This window comes from Egretta garzetta, unplaced genomic scaffold (assembly GCF_000687185.1).
Source record: "Egretta garzetta isolate BGI_Z169 unplaced genomic scaffold, ASM68718v1 scaffold130, whole genome shotgun sequence".
Taxonomy (NCBI): domain Eukaryota; kingdom Metazoa; phylum Chordata; class Aves; order Pelecaniformes; family Ardeidae; genus Egretta; species Egretta garzetta.
The window spans coordinates 652,335-674,169 of record NW_009258284.1 but is presented as its reverse complement, the minus strand read 5'-3'; the positions used below and the strand labels follow the sequence as shown (position 1 = coordinate 674,169).

The 21,835-nt window shown below is 38.5% G+C and overlaps 1 protein-coding gene across 7 annotated transcripts in view; it reads left to right on the top strand.

Annotated features, from left to right (window-relative positions):
• Positions 1–21,835, top strand: part of DISP1 (dispatched RND transporter family member 1) — a 92,768-nt gene that overhangs the window by 18,930 nt on the left and 52,003 nt on the right. For 3 of the 7 annotated variants that reach the window (XM_035892179.1, XM_035892193.1, XM_035892197.1), the window contains one exon: positions 2,079–2,240. The exons of the other annotated variants lie outside the window; for them this stretch is intronic. The gene's annotated coding sequence lies outside the window, so the exon portion shown is untranslated. The remainder of the gene's footprint in view (positions 1–2,078; positions 2,241–21,835) is intronic. 7 annotated transcript variants of the gene reach the window in all.

Here is a 21,835-nt window from a genome sequence, read left to right as displayed (position 1 = left end):
TCTGAAAGGCAGTATGCCTTTCCTTTTCTCCCATATTCTGTCCCTGGGATGTTTCTTTTGTGGTTTCACTATTGGGATGTTCTAGTTGAATTGTCCTGTCAGTTAAAGCTTATAGGAAGTAGCTGTAGTTCTGAGACTGAATTAAAGGAATGGCCCATTTCTCATGTGTTTGCAGTGCTGAAAACACTGTGTACTTCATGTTCTGTGAATGGAAATACTGGAATAGCTGCAAATGCGTGTTTACTTTGGTACCTTTAGCTACAGGTTAGAAATCCAATGCCATGTTCACGTTTATTTAAGTTCTTTTTGTGGGCCATGTAATAGTTATCTGACCACGAGATCACAATAAAGATTTTTACTATCTCATGTGGTTAAACCAAAGATACCTTGCCTGAGCTGAAGATTTTTGGTAGCACTAGTTGTGTGTTGTTCAACACATGAGAAGAATCTGAATACTGAAGGACTGCATAGTTTATCATAATTCAATGTGAGGAAGATAACTTCATTTTGTGATCATGAAATACTGGAAACTCGTATATAATTGATACTGTGCTTTGACACTGCTTAGGCGGATACAATTTTTTTATTATAAATCTTCCCCCATTCAAATAGTCATCAGAGGTTTTTTAAAAATATCTTTTTAAAAGATTAATTTTAGAACTTAATTTCTTGAGAATATTTAGTTGAGACTTGTTACTGTTTGGTAGCACCATAATCTTGATACTGAAAGTAAATATTAACTTGGTGCTGGTACTAACATGAAAAGAATCATCTGATCTACCCTAGGGCATGAAAAGCCTTATTAATAAGGGGAGAGCTGTCCAATACCCCTTTGCTATACCAGTTTATTTACTACTTTGTTTTAATCTTCTGGTAGTTTGAGTAGCGATGAGATAGAGATGGCAGAGGAGTGAGTATTAATAGTAGTGAGCAGGCTGAAAGAAGTTAAAGCCTGATTTGAACATGGCCTGTCAGAATGCCGGGTATGTGTAGGAGGAGCGGTGCTTTTGCAAACACAGAGGAATAGAGTAAGTGGGGAGAAAGAGAGTGCACCGTTAAAAAGCTGGAGAAAAAACAAGTTTAGGAAGAATGAAGAAAGTATATGGGATGTCTGGGGAGAAATAGCAACAGAAAATAAGATCTGAGAGGTATTTAAAGACTATAGAAATGGCTGTGTTGACTTGTAATCTGGCTGCTTACTGTGTCATTTCTAGTGTCAGCTACTGCCAGAAGCTTCAGGGTTGGCAGAAAGTACTGTGGTAAGTTAGTTGGGAGAATCCGTTTGCTGGGGCAGCCTCACCTAATATTTTAGGAGAGAGCTCATCATAGATAAGTTTAGCTATTTAAATGGTTAAGGACCTAGTCAGTGCTAGTCATCCAGGCTCCCTTTAGAATAAATGAAGAGAGACTCGAACCTTTAAAATGCCATTTTCAAAGACGGCATTAAGCCAGGTGCTTAGCAAGCAGTTAAGCGCTTCCTGTTCTGGGGGTGAAGTTGCACACTGCAGCTAAGCCAGTGCGCTAGACTTTTCTCTGCACCGTCTCTGGCACGCGTCAGGCCCACTGTTGAGTCAGCTCAGCTTGCCAATGAGGGAGAAATACAACCTAGTACTCAGGGGAAGGGGGGGGGGTGTCCAGGGGAGAATGGTTTTCTGTGATCTTTGAGATTAGAAGCAACTCAGTTCAGGGGATGAAGAGCACTGGGGCTGGTGGGGCAGACATGGAGCTGGAATCTTCTTGTAGGGAATCTTACCACCTTAGAGAAGGTGAAGTTATTTGTTATGGTTTGAGCCAGAGACATGAAAAGCTTAACATCTGAAACATCAAATTTTTATCTCTCTTCCAATAGTCTCTCTGTTGACATTAATAGTATGAGCAGCTAAATGTTCTTGTCAACCGTAAAAATTTGCAGTGCACTAAATCTTGCTGTATTCATGTTTAGTGTCATGTGGCAGTGAATTCTAAAGGCTTATTGATTTCAAAGATATCAAGGTGCCAAATTTAGATTTTCATGGAATGTCCTCTTGTCATGAACAGACAACTGGCTTTACTTCTGTTGTATTTCTCTCCACTGTTAGGCTGCAACTGGGAACAATATTCTTTCTGATGAGACTCTTGAGCGCGGAGCTCCAGTAAGACCAACAACATCTGGCTGTAATAAGGCTGTGCTCTCTTTCTCCTGCTTTGTGATTTCCATGCGCCACACATTTGGTGGCTTCATCCAGCTGCAAGGACGCAAGGTGTGGGGAAGAAAACTAAGGTGCTGTATGTAAATGCATGAGATGCAGGCAGCTGAGGGGGGAAACAATGCAAGGTGGGAATATAACATACAGGTCTCATGAATGCGTTAGAGTACTTAACTCTTTGAAACAATGAGGACAGAAAGTCCCAATTCTGGCTAACTTCTCTGTGCAGTTACGCTCAATATAGTTTTTGGAATGGTATGCTCCTTTCCTTTGCAAAGTGATTTCTGTAACTTAGTGTCATTTGATATACATGTGGTTTTTTTCCCTTTGCCTTTTGGGAAAGTATTGTAGTTAGAATTGCAAGTGTGTTGTTTTACTAGGGAGAGTAAGGATGGAGGCTAGGTGGAAATTCTGTGATTGGGAATCGGTTTCTTAATGCTGACAGAGAAGAATAAAAGCAGGGGCTTAGAGAAGGATGCTGCAACACTGACAAGAACTTTGCTTTGAGAGAAGGACCTGAGAAATCAATCGAGAAAAGGAAGAGGTCTCAAGTGGCAGTCGCATTCAACATGCATTTTGCCAGTACAGTAGTTGACTCTCTAAATAGAGAGTTGATCATATGAGCTGTTAGTATCTCTAATGAACTGGAAGCAGAAGAGTTGGATTAATTGGATTTAAAAGGCAATTCAGTAAATGAGGATTCTTTTTATTGAATCTTTTCATTCATTATTTTTCTTTTAACAATTGTCATATCTGATCGGGTAATGACTCTGTTACAAAGCAGGTAGAACAATTAAATGAGTTTAAATATGCTGCAAACATAAGCGCATCCTGCTGCAGAAGTTGAAACGTAATGAATGTCCTTGTAACTTGGCAGGTGGGATGGAAGTTGGGTAGAAGCTGTGGAGGACGAGTCCTGCAGTAGAGGAGGGTGTCCCTTTAAGATTGTATCAATGCCTAACTTATACATTGATCATGACCTTGGAAGCGAAGTAATTTGTGTGATTCATGGATTTGCTAAGTTGCCTTCTTCTGTTTCCTTTGTTGTTTGGGTAGGTGATGAAGTGAAGTCTGGAGGTGAATGTAGGAACACTTACTTGAAATTTAGAATTAAACCTTTTTTCATTTAACAAAAGGAAAAATACAGCTGTCTGGGCGAAGATATTGGCATGGTTTCTCTATAGAAATGGGAAACGTACGGGTGTTTTAGGTGACAGAACATGGAGTAAACTTGCAAATAAAACTTGCATGCATGTGCTTTCCTGCTTCCCATGTTCACATTAACCAGTTAACATTTTTAAAGGGACAGTGACTGAATAGTAGGCTAGAAATATTTAGCTTCTGCGTTCCCAAGTGAAACAATACAGTAGTACCTACAGATTGGAAATCTTTTCTCTCACTGGTCTGACAGCTTTTTGAGTTGTAGTCTTCATTTGTGAATCTCTTGCTGTTTGCATCCCAGTCCAGTGAAAGGACAAGAGGCAATGGGCACCAATTGAAATACAAGAAACTCCGTTTAAACACAAGAAAACCCCTTTTTTTACTGTGAGGATGATCAAGCACTGAAGCCAGAGAGCCTGACTGTACCCATCTGTGTTGATATACTGTGTGTTCTTTGTGTATGCCATGGCAGTTTTAATCATTTAATTGCAGAGCAGTGCTATGGTAGGGAAAACATTCTCCAACACTAACTGTTTCTACAAATTTACTCTCTGCATAGTAATGCAAAAATTGCAGTTCTTAGAAGTATGAGATGGATTTTAAGAGACATAGTTTGTTTGGAATCAGAAAATTTGGCTATATGATTGCAGAATTGATGTTGTAGAGATAGGGCCTCTGCCATATCTGAAACTTATCTTAAAAATATATCATGGACTCCAAATGTGAAACTTTACTCAAACAGTAAAAAAACTTCCATTGTTATGAACTCATGGCTCAACTTCTAGGGAAAATGTTCTCCGTAGAGTTGTTTGACTTGTGACAGGCATATGCTTTTCTCTGAAGAATCAGGTATCTTGTCACTTTTGGATTATCTTGTGGATTGATTCAGCACAGTCATTCCTATATTTCAGCCAGAAATATAAATAGAGTCGTATATACAGCAGTGTATAATATTGTAGCTAATTTCTACAAGAGAAATTACTTCATCAGCTACAGAAGGCAGTAATGCTTTTTCTAATCTATAAATAAGTACGCTTCAGTCCTGTTGCTAATGGTTTCTCGTAACTTGATAAATGTTGGAGAGGTGTGTAATTTCTGTACTGATTAACAGGTAATTTCTTTTACTGTAGGTGTACACCTATATAAAAACATGCAAACAAACTAACCCGTGTCTCGAGTCCTCAAGAAAAAGGACTTCTGGCTCATCTTCTGGAACAGGGAGATTCTTAGTTTTCTTTTTTTACAGAACGCTCACTTTTGATGGTCCGCTACTGCCATTGATGACGTTAAAGCATCCAGAAACAAAATTTTAATGTCATTAACCTGAGACATTAAGCAGAAATTTAAGTTAAAATGTCTTAAGCATTCTTGGCTCGTGGAAGGTAGAGCAAATCAGAAGACTGTGAAATAGCAATCGGTCTGCCTCAAAGTTTTAAGCTAGGAGTGGGAGTGCTGGAATGCAAGTTTTCTGCCTCCACCCTGACTTTGCTGTTACTTTTCGAGACTTTGTACTGTACTTTTTCAAGGAAAGGTCATGAGTAGGAACATAGTCCTCTGCTGTTCCTGAGTGCTCAAAGTCCTCTCCAAGGGAAGAGTGTGTGGAGTGATAAACTGCTTTCCCTCTTTCCATTACCTCATCCTTCCACCTCCTTGTTTTTTCAGTATAAGCCAGTGTTGCAGGCGCTACTTTTTTGCCTACTCTTGTAGTGACCTGATGGGCAAATTGCACGTTTTGATGGTTTAGCCCAAGCCTACTTTTTGCGTGTGCTGTAAAATGAAAGTGTGCACTTAGTGTTGCTGCTTAGCTTAACCCTTACAGCAGACAGTGATATTTGTATTCCTCTTTTAATTTCCCAAAGCTGTATGACTATCTTCTCATAGCTTGTTGCAGGGGATGGGGGAGTGGTGGGAATGACAAACCACCTCACTACTTGCATTTACTTTCTACCCAGTCTGTAAAAGCATGTCCTGCCTGGGGAAGGGAGTGGAGTTTCTCCAATGCATTTCAGCTCAGAGATATTTAGTGGCAACAGCTGCTTCCATCTGTGTACATGTGCAGGAAGAGATGTTCAGCTGAACAGGCGGCACTTTCTTTTTATTGTGGTATGTATAATGCTAGCATATGTTCTCAATTTGCAAATCTGCAGATTGTGGCATATTTTTTCTGAAGCTCATTGAAAAAAATGACTGAAAAAGACTGTATATGTTTGTTCTTTAAAAACAAACAAAACCAAAAAAACACCCTGAATCTTGTTGCGGTAATTTGAAGACACTGCCTATTTGTTCATCTATCAAAATTGCTTTCTGTTGTGAAAGACAGGTATATTATTTTCAATTCTGTGTATTCCATCCTACAAGTGAAATATTACCTTCTGTCTAGGTGTCCAGAGAAGGAGCCAGGGCTTTTGGCTTGTACTCCCAGTTCTGACCGCGCACCTAGAATCTATTCACAACTGGCTGACGTCATGTCAGGCAAAGTTTCAATTCACTGAGCCTGTGCACCTCAGTCCACAGAAAGTATTTTCAATGCAAATCTATCTGTTTGGGCATTGAGATACAGTCATCATAAATTCAGAAAAAAAAAAAAGGCAACAAGCTGAAAAGGAGGAATTCTATTTTAGGATAAAGACAAGTGAATTTCCCCTTTTCCTCCTAAAAAAGTCTGGTCAGTTGCCCCACTGCTTGTGTTAGCTGATGTTGCAAAACAGTAGCTAACTTGAAGCACAGCAGCCAATTCTTTTTTTCTGATACTGTGATTTAAGCACTTGTTTTGCTTGTGCTTGCCTACTGAAGGGAAAGAATAGTCCAAGTTCCACTTCTGCACCAGACAAACTGGATAAAATTAATCTATTGACAGCTTAGCTTTTGCGGAGAAGAGCTCTGACTTGGAAATCTTCTGAGGGAGTCGGTGTACATGAAGGAAGAGTTTATTAGGAATGATCAATGTTCAGGGCAATCCAGGCAATGTAATATATGTATGGCACAGAGCACTATTTTCTCTTAATTGTCTGCAAAAGCTTGGAGTTTGAAAGCAGAAAATAAGCAGACAGAAGAAAGAAGCTGAGATGTTGGCACACATATCAACAAAAGTAGTATCATGCATGATGTGAGCTGGAGGAGAGACATTAAACACACACACTTCTGAATTTAGCCAGGACTAGTTCAGGTGCAGTACTGCCTAAGGTCAGCTAGAGAGAAGGCAAACTGTATCTGCAGTACCCTGCAATCTGCACAGAAAGATGAGGAATCATGGCATAACTAATGTTTAAAACCATTCTAATTACGTTAAGGTAGTTGGAGCCAACAGCTAAGTTTTGCTGCTTGCAAAGAAATACTTGTATATAGGCATAAATACTGTTAACTGGAAAAAAAAAAATGAAAAGCAGACCTGCTCAAATATTCTGCCAGTCTGTTGTTGTTTTGTTTCTTGTACAGATTTTTAAAAAAAAATAAATCCATATTTTATTCAAAAGCTGTTTGAAGTACTGACTTCCCTCTTCTGCAATACTGTATGTTCCAGTGATCAGTATAGACATGTCCCACTTTGAAGTGGTCTATGCTTAATTACCTTGTTGAAATTCCAAGCAGAGCTCCACTTAGAAATTTACAGTGAGATTCCTTCCTGCCCTTGTGAGGCTAATCGGTTCAGACACTGTTTATTTTCAATCCAGGTACAACTGCTGCTTTTTAAGTCTCTTCCAAACTTTAAGAAAAATTGGATTGCTTAGAAAAAAGTAACTTAGTGTTAAGTGGCATGATATTCTGATAATGAGAAACTTTGTTCTGATCTCTCTCTTAAGTATTCTTTGCAGAGATGTGATCTTGGCAAATGAGCTTGAGTAGTTTGTACTAGTTAATTTTCCACCTCAGGTGAAGAACATATAAAAGTGAGATCATATTCCGGACATAAATCAGGGTTTAAGGATATTAGAAATCTGTCATCAGCTGGCACACAAATATTTACCTTTTGATTATTTAAATTGTACAGATTTGATTAAATTTTGGGTCCTGAGTAAGGTTCTTTATATTCATGTAGTAGGCAAGATCAGCATGATGCTTACAGTGTCTCGGACTGCTAATTCGTGTAGCTTTGTGCACCTCATGCAACATGCATAGTAGAGGTCTTGATTGGAGTATGCTTGGGAGTCTTGTGACCCAGTAGTAGTCTTCAGGGTATGCTGAAATAACTTCGGGGCATTCTTGAAAGTAAGTCTGCTCTCTTCCCATCACTCTTGAGGCTTCTACTGAGTAAAAGCTTTTTACTGTGGAGAAATGAGATTTCTATATAAAAAAAAAAATAAAATCTTGGTGGTTAACTGCAATGGAAACAGGCTCCTGTGTGCCTAGAAATTCTTGACTCTTTAAGACCATCAGTTCTGAAATTAAGCCATCCACTGAATTTACGTAAGCAGTGAAGAAGTTGTGAGGTAACTTTTTTTCATGGATACTGCCTGAAGCTGGCTTCAACTAGCATGTTAGAGAACTTCTTTTCTCACTCCTAATCTCTAAGCTTTATTGTTATTTTCTGAACCATTTTGCATGCAAAGTGGTTCAGTGTTTTGGTGCATCATAATTTCTCAATCTTTACTTTCATGTTAAAAAGCCATTTAAAATTTCCCCTATTTTTAATGCTCAGAATTATCAACAAGTAGCTATTTAAATATTTAGAATAGCTCTATTTTGTTGGTAATGTCTAAAGTTAAAGACAGAGTGTAGATGCTGTTGTCGTCTTCACTTTCTTTTTTATGTAAGGGACTTGAACATTTTTCCTTGAAGATACTGTAGATGAAATCATAAATCCATACCAGTTCCCTTTTAGGGAAAGGGGGATATGATATGCCTGCTAATCTTGTTACGTAAAAATTGCATCTTGGTCTAAAAGTCCCAAGTTGAGCATAGATCTGGCAAGAAGTCATCATCCAGGAAAAGCAGAAGTTAGATTTTTTTAAATGGTATTAGACAAATTAAAATAGAGGGTTACTGGTGAAGCAGCACAAAAGGAAAAAAACAGTATTGCCTATTTGATTAGAGGGGTTTCCAGGAAAATTTTAAGAACTTATGAAGATGTTGGGCTATTAGTAGTTGGACTCCCTGGATAACAGTAGAGTGAAGTTACTCATATCTCTATGGGTTGAGCTCAAAAATAGCAAAAGAATATGGGACTATTCTGTTGAAACACCATCAATATGACCGGTTTAGGTGAATTCACGTACTTCGTTGACCAGAGAATGTCTACAAGTCTAAACTCTCCTCTCTTCAGAGGAGAGCTATGCTGCTTCTGGCATCCCAGGTAGTCACTGCTCAAAAACAATTGAAGTTTATGAAAACTCTGTAAGAAAGCTAATGGATGCCTCCAGATGCTACCAGCCATAAGGCTTTCAGGAGACGAAAATGTCCATTTCTACCTTACATTTCTGTGATGCCAATCCCAGTAGTTCCAGGACAGAAATCTGCTTTTCATAGAGAACTTCTTGTCTTGTTGTCAAGATTGACAGATGAGGAAATTGATATGACTGTCACTTCTAGGTAATTGAAATTATCCTCGCATCTTACCACTTTATCACCAGCCAGTGTACATCTGTCCCATTAGTTACGTGATGCAGCTGATACTTTGCTGCTCAAACTCATAAAGCAACGTCCAGATACAAGAACGTCTGTACTGAACACTTGTCAAAAGTTGAAGGTAGCTGAAGGCAGCAACATTCTGCAGGCGGGCAAACTGCTGTTGCCAGCCTGTTTCAGATGGCAAATTCAGTTCATGTTACTGATGACAGAGAGAACGTGCTACAAATAGAAGACTGGAGCCAAGAGCTGCTGTTAGGAGTGGACTGAAATCAATGAGTTGATTCCAAGGCAGGGTGTGCAGCTCTCTTAGCCAGGTGGTGTAGCAAGACAGGAGTAGCAACAGATACCCTTTGGTTTTACATTTTTGGGGACAAGGTGTGTAGATAACTGGTAATCTGATTTACCAAAATTATATGCACCCATGTTTCTCTGTTCTGAGAGCTTATTAAAAGCTTTGTGTCTCTTCTCTTCCCCCCACCCCAGTACAGTGGGTTGTATGAGGGGAAGGGAAAAGGAGGATCTGCCCTCACAAAAGAAATTTCTAAAACTCATCTTAAGCTTTTCCTGCGCAAAAAGCGTAATCAGTCAAGAGTGGGCAAAAGTTCACACTAACACAAACAGGATGCTGAACTTGGATGCAGAATGTTCCATGTGACAGCGGTCTTTTCAACACGTGTGTGCAAACAGTGAATCAGCAGTGCCTAGATAGCAGATAACAGCAGTGTCATGGGATTTCTTAAAACTGCGTGTCATACATTAGATTTATGACTTACAATGTTTCAGTGCTTTAAGGCTCTTTCTAATGTGCAGAAAAAGATGCACAGTTTGGGATGTTGAAATGGTCAGTGTTTTGCCATGTTAACCCTTCTCAGGATGAACTTCCATGTACAGCAGTTGAGACACACAACCTTGCTCCGTACTCAGACTTAATATTCCCTTTTGGAAACTGTATGTGTATTGGCATCAGTCTCTGTGCTACCTCTGTCACTTAATGTGCTGGATTTGTTCTGCTTCTAACTTTTCAAGTAAAACAGATGTAACTGGCTAAAGACCCTTAATTTTTCTGCTTGCTTGGAATCCATTTTGGGTTGCCTGGGATGTAGGAAGGGAAGTCAAATATTGCAAAACCTTCTTCCAAGCTGTGACAATGAGTGCCTGATAATCTTAAATCTTCAATGACTGTGTTGATTGAAACAGTAAAATCCTTCCACAAATAGTGTTTTGTCTCAAATTGATAATAAAGTTAAGCCAACTTCTCACCTGTGACAGGCTGCTTTGGGGATTTTTGTCTCTTCTTGGCTTTTCATTTTAAGGAGGAAGGAAAGGTTCAAGTTTTTTACTGTTGTTATTCCCAGCCCATATCTTGGCCAGATCTTTGTGTTCCAACCTGATGATCTGCTCTCCAGCAATGTTACTCTGGTTCCTAGGACGATTCACCTTCTTCAAGGCCTTTCTTTTCCTTCTCACAACACTTATCCAAAAGGCCAAAAGAAAGGACTTCTTTTCAAATGCGTAACACTCTCAAATGCACACCGCTTCCAGCAGTGCTGAGTGTTTGACTGAGCCCTTCATGTTAAGGGCAAATTGAGGTCATGCTTTGTCGTGTATATTCATTTTTATTTGTCTGATCTCTACCTGGTTCCAACTTATTCTTGTGGCCTTCTTGAGAGGTTATCCTGTAGTTGGCATACCAGTTCTGGTTTGTCTCGTGCTGACCTCCAGTCACAAATTCACAGAGGGTGTCAGAGCTTCTGGCTGGCAAGCTGTGTTTGGATGCTGAAAGGTGGTATCCAACTCTGTGTCTGTCTGTTCTGCATAGGTAGTCGTGTGGGGAACTTCATTGAACCAGGTGCTCAGAGTATGAGATACTCATGCACAAATAGTGGCAGTGGTTGGGCAAAAGCCCTCTAAGTGCCTGAACATAGTGTAGTGAAGACATGCCTGTAGCTAAACCCCTATGATTCCTTCCTTGACAAGAATCAGTTTGCAGCATAGCCTCCATTAAGTTCCGTTGGTATTTAGGATTTTTTGTGTCAAAATAGCAATGCACAATTCAACTATGGAACTCTCATTGGATTCTTTCTACCTGCTTGAGACTATTGCTTTAAAAATATTTTAAAAAAGGAACACTTTCAATGGCCCTGTAAGACAATGCTCTGTTTGATTATATCATGAATAATTAAGATAACTTGCTTATATTATCAGTAATAATATTGGTATATAAGTTTTTATATTTATTTTTTCAGTGGTAAATACACTCTTATAAAGATATTTTAGACCCATGTACTGAAAAACCGCTAGACTTATCTGCTTCACTTTTTCCTAACTCTGCTATTGGAAACGCAAAATATGTAAATACCTAAATTGCATTCCAGCATGACCTACTAGCAGGCAAGAGGATTTCAGCTTCAGTGCTGCAGTTCTGCAGCATTTCTGTTTATAACTGCTTAATGAAGTGTACTGTGGGCATGTGACGAGAGATTTCTGATAACCTCAAGGCTGGCTCCCAAATGATCTTATTCATTTTGTGAGTAATCCGGGGAAAATCAGTAGGGTTTCTTTGACTTTTGCCCTCCAAGGTTGCAGTTTTTACAGCTTGGAGCAGCTATTAGTAACAATAGCTCTTGAAGTGTAATTTAAAAAACCCCAGGAAATGTGTTCCTGTTTTTCTTTCTGATGCAGTTACAGCTGACAACTCCTCTTCCTTTAGCCCCCTAACTCACTGTGCTGCTGTTCCTGGAAACCTGTTTGGAATGTTATAATGAAGTTTTTTCACTTGCCTGAAGTACATCAAATGTAACACATGAGCCTGGTTTCTAGTGGAGACTTCATTCTGTGTGCAGTCAGCTGTTTCTTGTGAGTTGTGCTGTTGGCTGGGTAAGGAAGGAAAAGGGTTGCTTTGTGCCAGCTGTGGGAAGTTTGTGATTTTATTTCTGTGTTGGGAAGGCTTCTGTTATAGTTGTCAGCTCATTTGTGTTCAAGATAACTAATCCAGGACCAGAAAGTGACATCTTCTACCTGTTTTAGTGAAAATTAAAGCATTGATTAAAATTTAAACTGTAGGAAACCTGGACATAGTGTCATGTTTTGTGGTGATGGATGGAAGAAAAGTGCAGTAAGTAGTTGCATCCCTTCTTGTGAACATGTTCTCTTTTTTAATCTAGCTTGAAATTTCTTTTTTCTCCAGTTTCCCTGTGAAAATTATTTTCAGCATAATTTAAAATCTTATCTTGAAGAGTAACACAAAGCTATTTCAAATTGCTTTTCTCCTTATCTAGCACCTTGCAGAGTGGCATCATCCTGTCTGGAACTGGGCTACCTCTTTGCAGGTGCCTTTTCTCCTCCTGTTCCATTTTGCCTCCTCTCTCCAGAGTTGATATCATGCAGTCTGCGTTGGAAAGGGCAAGATTCCTGAGAATATCAGACATCAAGTGTTGTGAAAGGCTTGTATCTGTGGCCTGGAGTCTGGATGTTACTTATAGTATATACTGAACTGTTAACTATATATATAAACGTTTCCTGCTTTAAGACTGTTCCTTACTATGCAAATTAACCTTGTCTGTTTTTTAAAACTGCAGCTCTTTAAAACTGCTTTTCAGTTTAAGGTAGGCATGCTTACCTTGCTATTCAGCATTAGCACCGTATTTCTTTGACGCATATCCACCTAACTTTGACACTGTTACAGTTTTCCTGTTTAGCTAGCTGCCTTATCTCTGCTTTTAAGTCAGATTTGGTTGAAGTATACCCTTTTAAACCAGGTCAATTGGAAAGCACAGAATTTGATACGGCAGAGTTTTAAAAAGTTTGATCCAGTCTTCAGTACTATTTAACTGTTGGTTACTGCAATTAGGAGATTATGAAAGGTTCAGATTTTTTTCAGCTTTTTAAAATTTGCTGATGATTACTAGTTTTGAAGTCAGCAGCTGTGTTACTTAATACATCAAACAAGTAGATTGTTATTGTGATTGAACTTACCTTTGCAAATATTTTCCATTTTTCAGTATCTGTTAAGCCTAATAATACTAAAGTCACATTATAATCCTGAAAAGTCATAATATTCGTTATATCGGATTAGTATTTTCGTTATCAGTTTAGAAAAATCACAAAATCCAGTAATGCTATTGGGAAGCATGTTTGTTTTCTCCAGATAGTTTTAATAAGAAAAGCTACCTTCTATAGCTTGCTCATGAACTAGGTAAATTGAGAGTTCGTATTCGATTTTTTTTTTTTCCCCCTCCCTAATAGTTTTCTTTCAATTATCTGTCATTGTTCTTCAGAGACTGAGAGATAACAAAGTAGTCATTTCTGATTTCAGGCAAATACAAGTTAACTAATGTGTTGTATTTACATCCCAGGACCAGGCCATAGTAAATATATCACTCTATTATATATGCTATATATAGTATGGCTGTTGACAGTATTTAGGCTTGTTCTCCTTTTTCTAGTTAAGAGAATGTAAGGTCAGTCTTAAAATGGTTTCTTAAATACTGTTAGAAACACGTTAAAGTAGGTAAGAAGTACTTCCAAATTATAGTTAGTGACGTACAACACACCTTGGCTTACCTGCTTTGTAAACCAGACTCGTGATACTTGCAGGGTTTAGGTGATGAGAGGAGATACAGCATTTAAAGTGTTTTGTGATTATCAGTCGGTTTTGAATTCTGGTGCTCTTGACTGATCACAGATCCCATTGCAGATGGGGTTGGGTAATGTGCCTTTATCCCTTCAGTAAGCACATAGGGCAGGCTTCTAACTGTTCAGCTATGTGTTTTAAAAAGAATTCTTTTTTTCTTTTTATGACTTCTAAAGCAGCTTTTATAGGTATAAAAAAAAATTCTAAGAAAAATAAGTACCTACAATTTGCTAGTATCCACTGGCAAATTTTAAAGTTCTGTTTTCAAGGGTTTAAAGTTCTAGCACTGGTTTTCAGTATTTTCTTTTAGGAAGATAGGGGCTTTGATGAAGAATAGCTAGTGTTTCTGTCTTTTGACAGTTTCAAGTAGTTGACTGGCTTGACCTGGGATTGGTGAAATGTTACTGTATTGTAACTTAAGAGTTGAGTAAGAATCATTTAGAAAGGATTTTCTGAAATATTTTCTTGAAGCCTGTCTGTAAAAAACAAGATCATTTTAATGACAACTTTGAATATTACAGTTTCTAACTAATCTCATGAACAAAATTTCTGATTTTGTCTTCCAACTGTTCCCCTTAGGAGGATAAAGAGCTTTGAAATAATCTTAGCCTAAATTGGAAAACTTGAAATGTGCCTCATCAATGAGCTTTACGGTGCCTGCAGCTTGAGTGTTGTGGAAGGTGCAAGTGCAGTGCAGGTCACTGTAATGATTAAAAAGCAAAACTGGTTAATGGAGTCTGTAGAACCTGTGTGCACCAGGAAAGTTCTTGGTCATGTGTTAAAACTATCCTGCACATCTGAACTTCATGCAATGATAAATAGCATTTATGCTGATAGGTATTCTACACAGTAAGATTGCCTGCAGGACAGATGCAGAAATTTCCCCTTTCTTATCTAGACTGCTGCTTCTAGAAATTAGTCTTCTGAGTTTCTGGTTCTGCTGGTTCAGAAGATTTTGTAATTGGGAAAATCAGGAACAGAGGAGAGGCTGCTATTGATAGACTGGCAGAGTGGTGCGAAATGGGTTCGGTAGTAACAACCATACCTTTGAGTTTGTTTTTTTTTTTTCCTGATTTTATAGAAATTATGACTTGTTCATAATTATTTTGCTGCCTTACTGAAAAGCAGATTTTTGGCAGCCTCTGCTTTCTTTCCTTGTTCCTGATTTGCTTGTGTGGAGTTTGGAGTTGGATATTGAGGAACTGTAGCTCCCCACTGTGCAGAAAACTTTTTATTTTAAGTTTCATTATATTCCTCTGTCAGTTACTACATACACTTGTACAGATTCTTAAGGTATTACATGGAATATATGGGGACAATGATCTCATTTAGACTCTTATCCCCCAAGTTTTCAGCAGCCCTAAGGGGGGGAAAATCCAACTTTATCTGATGGCATACACACAAAGAAATGTTTGCTATGATAACAAAAGAGGCTCAGTGCTGATTAGAGTGCATAATTTCACAACTTTAAAATAAAGAATACCATAGTATATTGATACTCTTCACAGCTTCAGCTAAGATGCCATGATCAATGGCTTTAGCAGGTTTTAATTAGTCTTCTGTCTGTTTTGTTTTAACAAGAGGAATAAATGCCTTAGCAACAGATTTCTGCTAAGTAGGAGAATCTAACTCAGTGTGTGCTTACAAAAAGAAGAAAAGGAAAACTGCTTTAGTCTTGGATTACTATGTTTGCATCTCTTTCAGATTTACTGTAGCTTCACTTGTTATATAATGGATTTGGTTTAATAAATAAATAGGATATGGAGCATTTCTCTTGTAGATCACTTTGAATGCTTGTGATGCCAGCAAAGACCAAGCTGGCTTCTTCCTTTGGCAGGAGCGGCTAAGCTGTCCCTGCAGAGACTCCAAAAAACTCACTAGCCATGAAACTGGCACTTGTCTTCCTTTTTCATCTTGCTTAATGCTTGCATTTTGTGTCTTTCCTCAGGTTTTTTGATTAAGCTTTTACTTTTACTGAATCCATATCTATAATGACAGTTTAATTTTTTGGAAGATAAATTCAAGTAGTGTACATAGTAAAATAACTTCTCAACTGCTTAGTGCTAAATGTTTCCAGATATAGATGCAATTTAATCACATGTACACTTCATGAAAAATGTAAATCTACAGTTCTCTAAGGAATGTTTATCAATACCTTTAATGTTTATCATTCTACATGAGGAAAGTATACATAATCCCTCTGTGTTAGAAAGACCCTTCAATTTAAATTTATTAAAGATTACTTTACCCTGTCATGAACAAAGTGTTGCCCAAATCCAGTTCCTTCCCATGAAAGCGTGAGAATTTCTCTGCTACTTGGGGTCTGTGCAAATCATCTGCACTACAAAAGAACCCCGGCTCCTTCCATTTTAGGAATCTGGGAAGGGTAAATATTTAGAAGTGCCGGCATAACAATAGCAGAAGTAGAAGGAAATTAAAGTTTGGGATCCAGTGCTGAGACGTATTTGGTTTAAACTGCGGGTGGAGAAAAGAAAAGGTTTTTAGTAAAATGGTGAAAGTTTATGATTTTACTGTTTGGAATAAGAAGTGGAACTCTTCTATGTAGAAGAAACTACCCGGTTTCACAGACAAGAAGGCACCGTTTTGAAAAGGTAGCCTTTTTGGTTCTTGTTCAGGTTTTTTGCTTTTTCTGTCAGATGGTAGCGTGGTGTTGTTCAGTTACTTTCTGATGGGTCGCAGGAACTAGTGTTTCATTGAGCAAAGACTAGCACTGTTAACTGTGAACAAGTCTTTTTATGGAAGACTACTGCTGGTATGAGGAGTTTTTGAATGTAAAGCTTAAGAGGCTGTAAGGTTAAATGAATATATGAAGTAGACTGAAATTAAGACTGTGGCATAGAAATTGATTTTATTATAGAAACATTGGTGTTGCAAAATATTTTGCTCTATAAAATATTTTCTGTGGAACCTCTTAAAGAATTTCCAGCATCTGTTGTTTGTACCAGCTGGTAGATATTGAGCAGAAAGATTTCGTCTGTCCTCAGAATAGCAAAAAAAAAATATTCTTTATCTTGATAAATTCAGTTCAGATTGAGTAACTTTTCGGATATTAAAACCACTTTTCCTGGTGTGCTTGACTTATCTTTGGGAGATTTTTGGCAGATTTTTGGCACTATGTTCAAATACCTGAATGTATATGTTCTAAAGACTGAAGTCTGTTTCTGCCAAAATTTGCCGTGTGACTTATGAGCCTATGTAAAGACCATTATAGTAACTTAAGCTGATATTTGGCTTGTGTTTGTGCAAGACAACTCCAAATAATCCTTTAACTTAATTTTGAACAGTGCTACATTTCTCAGAAAGACCATACAGAGTTGGCTGGAGAAAGGGAACTGTACTTCTGCAAAGAATTTCAGTGTTTTGAAATTTGGGGGTTTTGTTTGGGGTTTTTTTTTTGAGCCAATTTAAAAGGTAAAACAAAAAATTCTGGATTTCTTTGTAGAAGGAAATAACTTTATCTCCACAGGTAGGAGACCCTGCTGGGTAGCCTCATCTGATGCCTCAGGGCTCTTAGCTCTCACTCAGCTTGCTCAAAGTTGTATGGGTCATCAGAAAAGGCAGGTTTCCAGTTAGTTCTCTTGGAAGGTTGTCAAACTTTACCATCACCATCATGTTTTTATGGTATTTTTTTCATTACCCTTCATATAATTTTTATTTTTATGGTTTCCAGATGGTAGATAATTCAGTGCAGCCCCTGATAGTTTGCTGAATTTCAGATCACCTAGTGTCTTGAAGGCTAGCCAGAAGCTGCTCTTCAGATTTAGGTGCTAGTTGCTGCAAGGGTAGCTAGGACCACAGAACTTTGGAACTAGAGTGAAACATTTTAGTATTAGTGAAATACAGTGGAGTAGTATTTGGAGAGAAAGCAATTGAGACCACTCCAGGACTTCAATGCTTGAGTTTTCTTACAAATTTCTCAGTATTTTGGTTATCTACTTATATGGATATTTATTATTTTGAAGTTTCATTTGTGGGATGACCAAATACTTCAGTCTTTAAGTGCCTGTCCTCTCTTGGCTGAATCTCGCTGATGAGAGTGCTCTGCGAAGTGGAGCAATTCAAAGAAATTCTTATTTCAGGAAGGTCACTGCTTCAACCTAGACATCTGAAGAGCTAAACCCAGTGCCAGGAGGTAATTGAACACTGATCTCTGTACCGCAATGATAGAGAAACTGGCACAGCAGAGAAGAGGTTGCTTGCCTGCTTTGTTCAGAAGCAGATGTGCCCTGCACAAAAAGTGATATAGAATCTCCCAGTTGGTTAATCAAGTACTTTTCCAGCTTTTTGCATCATTGTCTGTTACTAGGTATGTCTAGTTATTGCACGAGTTGTGTTAGTTGTTAAAACATAAACCCCTTAAAATACTAAGCAGAAAAAAGAAATTACAAAAGGAACTGTATAGTAAACCGAATTTATACCATGAAGTCTGCAATCTATGGTAGTTTAGACTCTTAACAGCAAGTTAGTATCAGTCTACTTCAGATTCAGGGTCTGTGTGACAACTGTTGATTTTTGGTCATAGTTCCGCGGAACTCATGATGGGGGTCAGTGGGATTCAAGTATCTTTGCATAATAGCTTTCTATGGGTAAAATAAATCATTACGGAGTATGTTTTTAATCCATTTAAGGCTTGTAGAACTATGAGAACTTCAGTGAGTTCCTTTCCAATACTAATGAATGTGGCTTAGTTGTGGCAGTGAGGTGACACTCATTTTAGTGTGAGACTTACCATGACCATTTTGTGGGGAGTTGCATTTCTTCCCCAGTAATTCAGCTATAGCACCATTTTACCCATCAGTTCTTCATGAAACAGCAGAATTAAAGATGTTTAAAAATGGGCATTCCAAAATGCTTTTAGGTAGGATAGTGTCATTACTTCTAGAAGGCTTTCTGACAAAGCCTATCAGCACTTTGGAGGGACAGCAGGGATGGAGGCTCTCATTGCATGGATGGAGGAGTGGGGAGCTTGGTATTAACCAGCGCAACACCCCAGACCCCTTGCAGTCCAAGCATCAAGGCACACTGATGTGTTGTAGAGCAGGGGCTGTGCCTGGTGCTCTTTCTACCAATGTTCTTAAGCTCCAATAGTCTTAAGTTCCCCTGCAACAGCAATGAAGAAGTCTCTCTGAATGCCTTGCAATACTTTGATATAATTGCTGGGCAACTCAAAGAAAAAGATGTGGATTTTATGCCGAACTCCTTCTGAAGGATTTCAAGCTCAGGTTTCTCACCAAGTAGCAGAGACTTACCTACTTAACTACTCAAATGCTTACTAGAGTGGGATCAAGGGCATCCTTTGTACAACGAGGCACACAAAATTTACAAGACCAGAGTGAGGGAGAGCACAAGTGAGAGAAACAGGATTTTGTAATCCAATGGTGAGGTCGCTTACCTGGGAGGGGGGAAGCAGGCTGTACTTCGAGGACTGTATATGTATTACATGAAACACTACGCAGTTTATTAGCAGTCTTGGAAGCTTAAACAGGACTAACCATAGCCTATAAAGTGGTGGATTGAACAATTTCTGTCTAAAGGTCCTTTGTAAATAATTGAGCGAAGCTTTAGCATGGCAGTAATAAACATGGAATGAAAGTAAGATTTTTGTGCATGTGGCTTCTTGTTTTTTCCAGATCCTTAGTATTTCCAAAATCGATTCATTTCATAACAGAATTTTGCATGGTGAAAGCTTGTGTTTAATCCTGTTTAAGCCTCCATTTAATCTTATTTTAAATGTCCTGATCAAGCTATGGTTTGTGTACTTCCAGAGAAATTATTCTTGATTTGTGTTATAGTTTTAAGAGAAATGAGCGTATTGAAAATCAATAGAAATTCTACATGTACATCTGTGGATATAAGATGTTGAGGTAATAGTAGTGCATGCCAGCACTTGTGTATTTCTCAGTTTATAACTTCAAAGTGAAGAAAATGCAAATGCATTGTACTTCAGTGCATAACTACATTAAGGTATTAAAACAGGTTCTTTATTATGTTTACCTCTAATTTTGATGGTTTAAAAAACTCACTTGTTATTAGCTAAATTTACAGTGGCAGTTTTAGGTTTCTAGGAAGCTTTAGTGACCTCTGTAAAGAGGAAATTCAGTGAACCTGTCACTAATAATTTCATTCTGCAGCTAAAAGTAATGGGTTTAATCCAGAAATTATGAGCTGGGCCCCCCTTCCCTCAGGGAAGTATTTCTTTCCATCTTTAAATGTAAGAGGGGTGAGTGTAGTGAATTTAACAGGACCTGACTGTTCTTTTATTTTTGAAGTCTGCGAGGCTCTTGTGAAGTATTCTGCAGAATTCAGTAATATGCAGCACAATTTTTCATGAATTACCTCCATCTGAAGGCAGACACATGTGTTTCACCCATGCCACTTTAATGGAGAACAGCTTTGTTTGCTGTTGCTCATGTGTTTACCTGTGGCCTTGCAAACCAGCTCATGATGGCTGGTATCTTTTCGATGTGTTCTGTGCACAAGAAGCCCGACCTTTTCAGTCATGCTCTGACTGGTAATCTGCAGAGTATCGATGCTTCTGCTCAGTGTTTACAGTAGCCATGCAAGTAGACTGGTAATGCAGCGCTCGTGAAGAAAGTCATGGAAGAGAATGACGTTGGTGAACTGTTGACTTGTTTAGCTCTGAAAGAAAAAGTGCAGTCATTCAACGAGAAAGCCAGAAACCTGGGAAAATGCCTTCAGTGGCTTTACCAATTGTACCCGACTATGTTTTAGTATTGAATTAGAATGCTAATCACAGAGTTCTTCTCCATCTTGTCCTAATGAAAGAAATTCTTGTATGTAGGGGACTGGAATTTCAGTTTGTAAGCGTTTCAAGCACAGCCCTTTGTTTCTGCTTTGTTATTTTGTGAGAATCTGAAACTAGTTCAGCAAAAAGTGTCTTATAGAAAACTTAAAACCAGAAATTGTGTCTGGTCCCTTCAATTTGCACTTCTGCTTTTTAGTTAGTGTACTACACACTACTTAAGCAAAATTTTTTTAAAGTTTCTGTTTAGTGCTGAGTATCAACTCTAAAGGCTATTGCTTTTACAGTATGTACTATAATATACATATTATATGCATACATTCTCCTAAGTGGACCTAAATTGTCAGTGCCACTGGAAGAAGTGCATCTCCCTGCTCCTGCTGGCTATTCTTGGCTGTTGCAGTCGCCATCCTTATGCCAGCAAACAAGCTTGTGCAGGTGTGAGGTGAGTTGAATTTAGAAAATCTATTCGGATTAAAACTAATCTGTGAGGAAGAAGTGTGTGGGTGAGTGTCTTAGCACAAGTTTGTGTGATAGACACTTGCCTCTTAAAATTTTCACCTAGCTTTGAAATTCCTTGTCCTTTGACCTTGGGCTGAGCATTCCAGGTTCCTTTTTCTCCATTCTTCCCTGCCCCCTTCCCCTTAAAAGGCTCAGCATGCTCTCAACCCTGGCTTATAATATGCCAGTAACCAAGGAGCTCAGGGTCACCTGTTTCCACTCACCATGCACAAATACTGCTGGTCCTGCCTGACATCTTGCACTTGGTTGTACTTGAAAGGTGGGAAGAATGCCGGCAGATGCTATTACAGCCTTTTCTAATGCCTAGCAATAACTTTGTATGTATTTGGCTTTGAGTACTACAAGCAGATCCATGTGCTATGTTTTTGCTCATTGTGAGGAGAAAAAAAAATGCAGTGGATATGTCATGCAAGCATGAAGATCAAGTCATCCAAAATTGATTAGGAGGCTTTCCTCAAGGTTAGGTTATTTTTTTCTTATCTTTGTCTCTGAAGCAAACTCTTGGAAAGATTTTTTTTTTTCTGGTAGATTTATACATAAGTTGTTTTGGAAAGGGTATATGCAAAGATGAGTATCTTCTGGCAAATGGAGCGATCTTTCTGCGGCTGCTCTCTTGGCTTTCAATAGCTGCTTGGGCTTTGAGTTCTTGCTGGGAAGGTCAGTATCTTATGCATGCATTGCGCATATAAAAATAGTATCTGACTGGTGACCATTAAATACTGTAGACTAAACAAGGCTGTTCTGTTAAATAAGATTGAAAATTGTAAAAAAAAAAAAAAAAAATTCAGGTTTTAATATCTGAACACTGCTGTAAAGGTTCAGTGGCTTGGTAGTAAATGGATTTCTTAGCTTTATTAAAGTTAGTACTGCCTGTGCCCTGGAACAGGTACATGGCCCAATTAAGAGAGCTGAAAGGGAGGGAGTCGCAAAGGGACCAAACTTTTCTGCTCGCCATGGAACGGCTGGGGCGCTGGCGCCGCGCGC